Below are 9,722 nucleotides of genomic sequence, written 5' to 3'. Positions count from 1 at the left end.
TGAATAAGAACCATCAACTATAGTTGAACAACAACAGCCTAAAGCTATTGTTGAAATTCTTTTTTGACTCTATCTCAAAAAAAAAAAAAGCTGAAAACCTTCCCTTTAAAAACTCTGTATTTATGTTCAGAGGCAGGATGTTGGAACTTTTAGATGGGAGTCTGACAACCTCCTCATTTGCCAGGAAACTAATAAGCTTCTCTTTCCTTTCTTCAAATCTTTTGTCCTCGGTCTTCTGTGGCCTCGGGGATAAGTGCCAAACTTTCAGTAACATGTCTAGTAGAGGAGCAGCTACATTGATTTATCAAGCATAGTCCAAAGTAAAACTTAAAGGCATTCCTGGGTTCTCTTCAGAACCCTATTGAATTTGCTAGAGAATTTCAATTAAGCATTCAAGTTTCTGGTCTTGGATTTTGTGATTTATATCAACTGCTTCACATGTTAAGTGTCAGAAAATAAAACCAAAGACTGAAAAGCAAAAAAAAAAAAAAAAACAAAACTGAAAAGCAAAGGAAAACTGGAGAAATCCTCTAAAGCAGTGGTTCTCAACCTGTGGGTCATGACCCACAGGAACTGTATTAAAGGGTCACAGCATTAGGAAGGTTGAGAACCACTGCTCTAGAGGACTGAAGCAGACCACGAGCAGTACCACAATACTGCCAAAACCTTACTAAACACTATCCCTTTAGTTTTCCAAAGAGTAGTTGATACGGAAAAAATGTGATAATGCTGGCAAAAAATTTGGTAAGTCTGTAATGTCTGTAAGTCTGTAAGAGATGTGAAAAAAAGTTAAATAATATTCAGACCTAGCCATAGTTATGCTAACCTATAAAATGATATTATCCCTAACTAAAACTTTATAAGAGAATAAATTGGCAATCAGAATAAAGAGACAATACCCCCATGAGGCTACTTCTCAAACTTATGATCTAGTTAATTTTGCCAATCAAAGAAAGAAAAGAAAAGTTAAACAGAGGAAAAGTAAATAAATTCATGAGTTTATAACTAAAATAATTACCCAACTAATTTATAGCACCTAAATAGCCTAATAAGTTCCAAAGTTGACCCATCGCTTGCTTTGCAATTATTACAAAAAGTGTAGAAATTTCAGGGTGGTGCCTGTGGCTCAAAGGACTAGGGTGCCAGCCCCATATGCTGGAGGTGGCGGGTTCAAACCCAGCCCCAGCCCAAAAAAAAAAAAAGTGTATACATTTCAGAAAAGATCATACATGGTATAATACCCACATCTATTCTCTCAGAAAAGGAAAAATGTATTTAAAATTACAAAAAAATAGAATTATTAGGTTTATAAAGATTTTTTGAAATCTGATCCATTTAGTTAACAAATTGCAAGACATATTGTCATGGAGGAAACTGGTAAGAGAAAAGAACCTAAATTCTATCAAATAATTAAAGAGGTTTATCTTGAACCAAACATGAGTGACTGTCAGCCCAGCGAGCCCTTCCCAAGAAGGCTTGAGTGAGTAGTCCTGAGGTGGCTTGGTTGTATACATTTTAGGGAGACAGGAATTGTGGGTAAGAGCATAGGACAAAAGGTGGGGGAGGGGGTGATGGGGTACAGGTTATAGGTGGGTTCAAAGATTCTTTTTTTTTTTTTTAGAGACAGAGTCTCACTTTGTTGCCCTTGGTAGCCTTTGTTACCTTGGCCTCAGCTCACAGCAACCTCCAGCTCTTGGGCTTAGGCAATTCTCTTGCCTCAGCCTCCTTAGTGGCTGGGCCTACAGGTGCCCACCACAACACCTGGCTATTTTTTATTGCAGTTTGGCTGGGCCAGGTTTGAACCTACTACTCTTGGTATATGGGGCCGGCACCCTATTCACTGAGCCACAGACACCACCCAAGATCCTTTGATTCATAATCCATCAAAGAAATAAAGCATTGGGGCGGCGCCTGTGGCTCAGTCGGTAAGGCGCCTGCCCCATATACTGAGGGTGGTGGGTTCAAACCCCACCCCAGCCAAACTGCAACCAAAAAATAGCTGGGCGTTGTGGCAGGCGCCTGTAGTCCCAGCTACTCGGGAGGCTGAGGCAAGAGAATTGCTTAAGCCCAGGAGTTGGAGGTTGCTGTGAGCTGTGTGAGGCCACGGCACTCTACCAAGGGCCATAAAGTGAGACTCTATCTCTACAGACTCACTTGAGTACAGACTCAAGTGATTGGTTAAGCAAATTGATGTCCAGTAAGTGTGACTCAATCTCTACCTTGAATGGCCTTTGGTGTTGTTAATAATTTGGTATCTTCTTGTCACAAAGAGTCTGTTTTGTGGCTGGGCAGGGTGGCTCGTGGCTGTAATCCTAGCACTCTGTGAGGCCAAGGCAGGTGGATTACTTGACCTCGGGAGTTGGAGACCTGCCTGAGCAAGGAGACCCTCTGTCTAAAAACAGCCCAGCCTTGGGCGGTGCCTGTGGCTCAAAGGAGTAGGGCGCCATCTCCATATACCAGAGGTGGTGGGGTGGTGGGTTCAAACCCAGCCCCAGCCACAAACTGCAAAAAAAAAAAAAAAAAAAAACAACCAACAGCCCAGCCTAGTGGCAGGTGCCTGTAGTCCAAGCTACTCAGGAGGCTGAGGCAAGAGGATTGTTTGAGCCCAGTAGACTAAAGTTTCTGTGAGCTATGACACCATGGTACTCTATTCAGAGTGACAAGGTGAGACTCTGTCTCAAAAAAAATAGAATACAAATAAAAATTAAAAAGTAGTATTTGATCTCTTTGGCTTTGGGGGTACCAGGAATTACTTTATATCATGAGAGAGAACTTGACTCTTGTGTGTGCAATGGCTGACAAGTCCCTGGCAAAAGTTGCAGTCTTAGAAGCAGCAGACATCTGCTGCAATTAGTGGATATTACTGAAGGTGGCTACTCTTTTCTTCGTGTGCTTAGATAAAGGGCAAGATTGAACACTTGGAGGCTGTAGGAACACTCACCCGCCACCCAGGGATGAGACTCCTGTGAGAAATGAGGCAGTTGGCTTTGGGTTGCCCACCAGTATCAGGAGAATGTGCTTGTGGTGAGATGCACTGTGATGTGTCATGCAGCCCAGTCTCACAGTGTTTCCCTCTTTGGGGAAGGATCGAATGTGAAAGTGGGATCCTTGATTTGTAAAGATCTAAATATACTGCTTTCCAGTTGTGCCTAATTTTTTGTTGTTGTTGTTCAGTTTTTGGCCCGGGTGGGCTTTGAACCCACCACCCCTGGTATATGGGGCGAGCGCCCTACTCCTTGAGCCACAGGTGCCGCCCATCCTACATTTTTTTTTTTTTTTCTTTTAAGAGCGGTCCTTTTGCGATAGTCTTACACTGTTACCCTGGCTCGAGTGCCCTGGCAACATCATAGCTCACATTAGCTTCAAACTCTTGGGCTCAGGCGATCCTCTTGGCTCAGCCCCTGAGTAGCTGGGACTACAGACTCTCTATTTTTAGTAGCGATAGGGTCTCACTCTTGCTCAGACTGGTCTCAAACTCCTGAGGTCAAAGGATCCACCTGCCTTGGCCTCCCACAGTCCTAGTGCCTGGCCATTTGTGCTATCATTAGGCCTTGAAAACTGCAAATGGTTCTTTGTGCCATTCATTAAAGTCAGTACTCTAATCAAGAAACAAGCCAAGTTGAAAAGATCGCTGATCTAACTAGATTGTTCTCCAAAATACTACTTTCCAGCATTGATCTAGCTATATTGACACTCTGTAAAATAAATTTACATCTATAAAGGAAATCTCCATTTGTAAGGGTATCATTACACCACTGGGAACTTTGCAGGAAGACATTGACTTAAAGTTTACATAATAAACTTTACCTTTTCACATGACTTGGGTAAACCTTTGGTAAATAAGACTAGTTTAAGATTGTTGGTTTAGTGAAAGCAGCTGTGTTTTTTGATCAGCAAAAGACTCATGTATTTAACTTTAGGGTTCTTGCTTACATGATGCAGGCTATAAAAATTATGAACAGGGGCGGCACCTGTGGCTCAGTGAGTAGGGCGCCGGCCCCATATGCCAAGGGTGGCGGGTTCAAACCCAGCCCCGGCCAAACTGCAACAAAAAAAATAGCCGGGCGTTGTGGCGGGCGCCTGTAGTCCCAGCTACTCGGGAGGCTGAGGCAAGAGAATCGCCTTAAGCCCAGGAGTTGGAGGTTGCTGTGAGCTGTGTGACGCCACGGCACTCTACCGAGGGCCATAAAGTGAGACTCTGTCTCTACAAAAAAAAAAAAAAAAATTATGAACAGAAAATAACTTGCGGGCGGTGCCTGTGGCTCAAGGAGTAGGGTGCCAGCCTCATATACCGGGGGTGGTGGGTTCAAGCCTGGCCCTGGCCAAAACTGCAAAAATAATAATAATAATAATAACAACTTGAGATGACAATCAGGATTGTTTAATAAAAACAATTTAAGTGTAATTGTTAAGAATTGATAAGTTAAATGAATGTAAATGGACTAAAGTTTATAAATCAAATTTTTGTAGTTTCTAAAACCTTTTTCAGTAATGATCTTAAAGTCACGTTATTTTAAATTAAATAATAGGTAATAATTAAATGTCTGTGTCATTCGTATGATGTAGAAAAGATATATGTTAACCTAATAAACACATGTATATGTAAAAATAAAAAAAAAAGAAAAGATATATGTTTAGATCTATTAAGAAACAAAAATTGGGCTTGGCGCCGTGGCTCAAGCAGCTAAGGCGCCAGCCACATACACCTGAGCTGGCAGGTTCGAATCCAGCCAGGAACTGCCAAACAACAATGACGGCTGCAACCAAAAAAATAGCTGGGCGTTGTGGCAGGTACCTGTAGACCCAGTTACTTGGGAGGCGGAGGCAGGAGACTCGCTTGAGTCCAGGAGTTGGAGGTTGCTGTGAGCTGTGATGCCACAGCACTCTACTCAGGGCAACAGCTTGAGGTTCTATCTCAAAAAAAAAAAAAAAAATTGAAGAAACATCTTTTTTGTTGTTGTTGTTAATTTATTTATTTTTATTGTTAAATCATAGCTGTGTACATTAGTGCAATCAAGGGGTACAATGTGCTTGTTTCATATACAATCTGAAATATTCTCATCAAACTGTTCAACGTAGCCTTCATGGCATTTTCTTAGTTACTGTATGTAGGCATTTGTATTCTGGAAGAAACATCTTTCTAAAAATTATGAAATAATTTTCATCTATAAGTACTGGTAAAAACAGTTCAAAAATTACTTATTTTCTAATTGGAAATTAGGGTTATTAAGAGTTAAAACTGACTTGGCTCAGTGCCCGTAGCTCAGTGAGTAGGGCACTGGCCACATACACCAAGCCCAGTGGGTTCAAGCCCAGCCCCGGCCTGCTAAACAACAATGACAACTACAACCAAAAAATAGCCAGGCATTGTGGTGGATGCCTGTAGTCCCAGCTACTTGGGAGGCTGAGGCAAGAGAATCGCTTAAGCCCAAGAGTTTGAGGTTGCTGTGAGCTGTGATGCCACGGCACTCTACCAAGGGCAACGTAGTGAGACTCTGTCTCAAAAAAAAAAAAAAAGAGTTAAAACTGTAGTTAATACTGTATATGTAATTAAAACCATTAGATATGAGAGAAACAATTCTATATACAATGAGTATAAAGAAAGTAAGATCTGTTTTTGGTAAGGAAAGTTGAAAATGGAACTTCTCTTTATAAAATTAATAAAGGGCCATGAGTGGAAACTGTGCTAGAGGCCTGAACTCTGCAAAGTACAGGCATAGTTTAAAAAATAACCAACCAATGTTCCCTAGCTTGCCTTCCTATAATTACTGACTGCTTAGGAATCATGTATCCTTGACTAGCACAAGATCTGTGACTTCCCAGATTGTTTCTATAGATAACAGACTTGTCTTTGGTCTTTGAGATATCTTCCAGATTATGCACTGGGGGGGGGGGTGGCAACTGATGCCAACCAGACCACTGACCATATGTGGAAACTAACTCAACAGGTCCTGCAAACCTCTAACCAGAAACTGACTCAGCACAGGAAGACAATTTCTGCTTTTATGAGTTCATCCCCAGCCAATCAGCAGACCTGATTCCCTAATCCTCTATCTGCCAAACTACCTTGAAAAGCCCTAGCCCTCCTCCTCAGGGAGACAGATTTGAGAAATTTCTCCCATCTCCTTGCTCAACACCCTGAATATTAAACTCTTTCTCCACAGCAACCACTGTTGACTCAGTATACTGTCTTCCTTTTGAACAGTGGGCAATACAACCCAGCTGGGCAGTAACAAAAAGAGTAATTTTTTTTTTTCCCTTTGCATGAGAGAAAACTTTGTGTGGTCAAAATAATAAGGGGGGAAGAAGGAAAAGGAATTTCTGTCCTAAGGTGAAAATGCCAACATAGAAAGGGAGTAGAGGACAAAACTGACGGTTTAAGCAAGGTGTAAAAGGTTTGTGGAAGATTAATCCCAGGAAAGAAATGTTGTGTGTGACCAAGTTAGCTAAAACTAGAGGAGATTATTTATAAGTTTTTCTAAAAATTGACCTATTGACAGTCCTTTGTACAGACAGACATACAGAGAGGTGACTGTACAATCAAGCTCACTTGCGCCTTCTCTTTTTCTCTTGTGAGAGGCCCGTAGTTTTTAGGAATGATCCTACCCATTACGTGTGAAGAGAAACTGTTTTATGACTCCTACTAATTTCAGTACCATGGCAGTGAAGCCATTTTTCTTTCTTTTTTTTTTTTTTTGTGAGACAGAGTCTCAAGCTGAAAGACTTGGGGCAGGACCCCCCACTCTGCCCTGAGCGATGACGACCCCAATCAACCGCAAGAGACGGCGCTTGATGCAAACAGCAAGAGGATTTTATTCCAGCATGCTGGGGCTTGACTCGCAACTCTTTTAGGAGCCGAGGAGTCAAGCCCTGAACAGCAGTTTTTACAAGCTTATAAAGGCAGAAACCACAAAGTAGGGAGGTAGCAGACATAGCAGGGGCTTTAGGGAGGGGTAGCAGACATAGCAGGGGCTTTAGGGAGGGGTAGGAGACATAGGGGCTTTTCCAGATAAGAAGAACTCTGGTTCATTACTCATCTGTCTTAAGACAAGATCAGCAGTTAAACATTTGCTTAGCTTTTTTCTTTCAGAACCAGTTACCGGTTATCTGCTTCAGCTCGGGGCTATTTCCTAGGACAGTTACAAAAGGTCACATTCTTATGGTAGGGGGCGAGGGGTGCTGCTACATATCTGGTCCCCCCCTTTTTGGATTTGGTAGTACTTTCCTTCAAAGCTGTCCCCATGGGTAGAGTGCTGTGGTGTCACAGCTCACAGCAACCTCAAACTCTCGGGCTTCAGTGATTCACCTGCCTCAGCCTTCCAAGTAGCTGGGACGGCAGGCGCTCGCCACAACGCCCAGCCATTTTTTGTTGTTGTTGCAGTTGTTTAGGTGGCTGGGTCGGGCTCGAACTCACCACCCTTGGTGTATGTGGCTGGCGCGGTAACCACTGTACTACCGGTGCCAAGCCGGCAGTAAAGCCATTTTTTTCTTCCAAAAGCTGATTGCCCTCTTTTGTAGTTTTTTTTTTTTTTTTTTTTTTGCGTTTTTTGGCCAGGGCTGGGCTTGAACTTGCCACCTCCGGCACATGGGGCCGGCTCCCTACTTTGAGCCACAGGCACCGCCCCCCTCTTTTGTAATATTAGCAAAATGTTTTCTATTTGCTGGGAAGTTTTGATGTGCGGTTTCCCGTTAATGATGATATTCATATGAGCCTTGGGATTTGGAGAGAAGAGTCTGAGAGGTAAAATAAAGCTATCCTGGGAAACTCACGGTTCTTCAGTTATGCTGAAATCAGCACGGGGCCCTTGTCATGAGTCATTTTCAACCAGGAGGGGTGGTCAGACCCTTGGGTGGAAGCTTTGGAAGCAGTCAGTTGTGCTGGGACTTACTTAATATTTTGTGAAGAAAGAGTAGGTTTTATTGAAACTCTTATATGTACATCAGCTACTAAATGTAGAACTTAAAAATATAAGTATCTCGGGCGGCGCCTGTGGCTCAGTGAGTAGGGCGCTGGCCCCATATGCCGAGGGTGGCGGGTTCAGACCCAGCCTCGGCCAAACTGCAACAGAAAAATAGCCGGGCGTTGTGGCGGGCGCCTGTAGTCCCAGCTGCTCGGGAGGCTGAGGCAAGAGAATCGCGGAAGCCCAAGAGTTAGAGGTTGCTGTGAGCCGTGTGACGTCACGGCACTCTACCTGAGGGCGGTACAGTGAGACTCTGTCTCTACAAAAAAAAAAATATATATATATATATAAGTATCTCACATCGGCTGTTTTACGTTTTTTGTGACAGTTGGGATTTTGGCAAAAATCAGGTTGTTCATTGGTTAGCCAGACCCCATGAGATGGTTGGATGACTAAAATGCTGGCCATGTTCAGAGAGAGGCAGAAGGGATTGCTTTAGTTTGAAGATTGAAAGTGAATTTTTATAAGCTCTGTTTTTTACCTTTTTTCCTCTCCACGCTAGGTTGGAGTGATAGTCTCCCCTCAGCCTCAGTACATTTTTATCTTTGCTATTGAGTTTGGATAGTGTAGGTAACATTTTCTAAACAGTCTTTCAGGGATGGTGTTAATGGCCTACAGCCAAGGAATTTGTCCCTTAGTTTGTCTTAACTGTGGTTTCTCACCAATCCTAGCGGGAAAGGGCTTCAAGGCACGCCTATGGTATCTGAAGTTCATACTTACACCACACCTTTCATTTTAGATAATCCACTTGGAGGCAGGTGCAGTGTCTGCCTAAGGAGGGACTCCCCTCCAGCATCGTGGTTGCCCCCAGGCACTCCTGGGCCTCAGCCCATTGATTGCATGTCTAGGTTTCACCTTCCTCTGGTCCCTTTTGGACACTACTTTGAAAGAGTCTGTGCAAAAGGGTCCCCTCAGTTGTCATGGGAGTTTTCTGAACTGGACTGATCATAGGCTGGTCTCCAGCTGTCTAGGAAGGCTACATAGGCCCCAGGGTCCCCTGCAGAGCTTTCCCCCCACCAGCTGCTGTGGTGAGGCTGAGGCCAAGTGGACGCAAAGCTGCACTTTCCCTGGGGAAGGGGCCGTGCTGCAGGCCCTGGGGAGGGTGAGAGGGGCCATCATGAGAAGCCCAGGCGTGTGCTAATGTAAGGCCCCTGGTTATTTAGGAAGGCCGGAAAGCCAGTGACATATACCTCCACCCGCCCCACTGATTTTGTGATTTAGGTTGCTTTCATCAGTGGCCCACTTTGTTCAGTGAAACCAGGGGTTTGTTGGGGTGGGGGTTTCTTCGCTACTTCCATATTTCAAGGTATAAGTTGGGGTTTTTTTTTTGAGACAGAGTTTCACTTTGTAGCCCTTGCTAGAGTGCTGTGGCATCACAGCTCACAACAACCTCAAACTCTTGGGCTTAAGTGATTCTCTTGCCTCAGCCTCCCAAGAAGCTGGGATGACAAGTGTCTGCCACAATGCCTGGCTTTTTTTTTGTTGTTGTTGTTGCAGTTTTTGGCTGGGGCTGGGCTTGAATCCATCATCTCCGGCATATGAGGCTGGTGCCCCACTCCTTTGAGCCACAGGCGCCACGGATGCCTGGCTATTTTTAGAGATGAGGTCTCCCACTGGCTCAGGCTGGTCTCGAACCTGTGAGCTCAGGCAATCCACCCACCTCAGCCTCTCAAGGGCTGGGATTATAGGCATGAGCCACCCTGCCTGGCCAGGTATAAGTTTTTATTTCTTTCTATTTTTTTTTTTTTTAGAGACAGAGTC

Source organism: Nycticebus coucang, chromosome 6, assembly GCF_027406575.1.
Source record: "Nycticebus coucang isolate mNycCou1 chromosome 6, mNycCou1.pri, whole genome shotgun sequence".
Classification (NCBI taxonomy): domain Eukaryota; kingdom Metazoa; phylum Chordata; class Mammalia; order Primates; family Lorisidae; genus Nycticebus; species Nycticebus coucang.
This window is presented reverse-complemented; position numbering follows the sequence as displayed.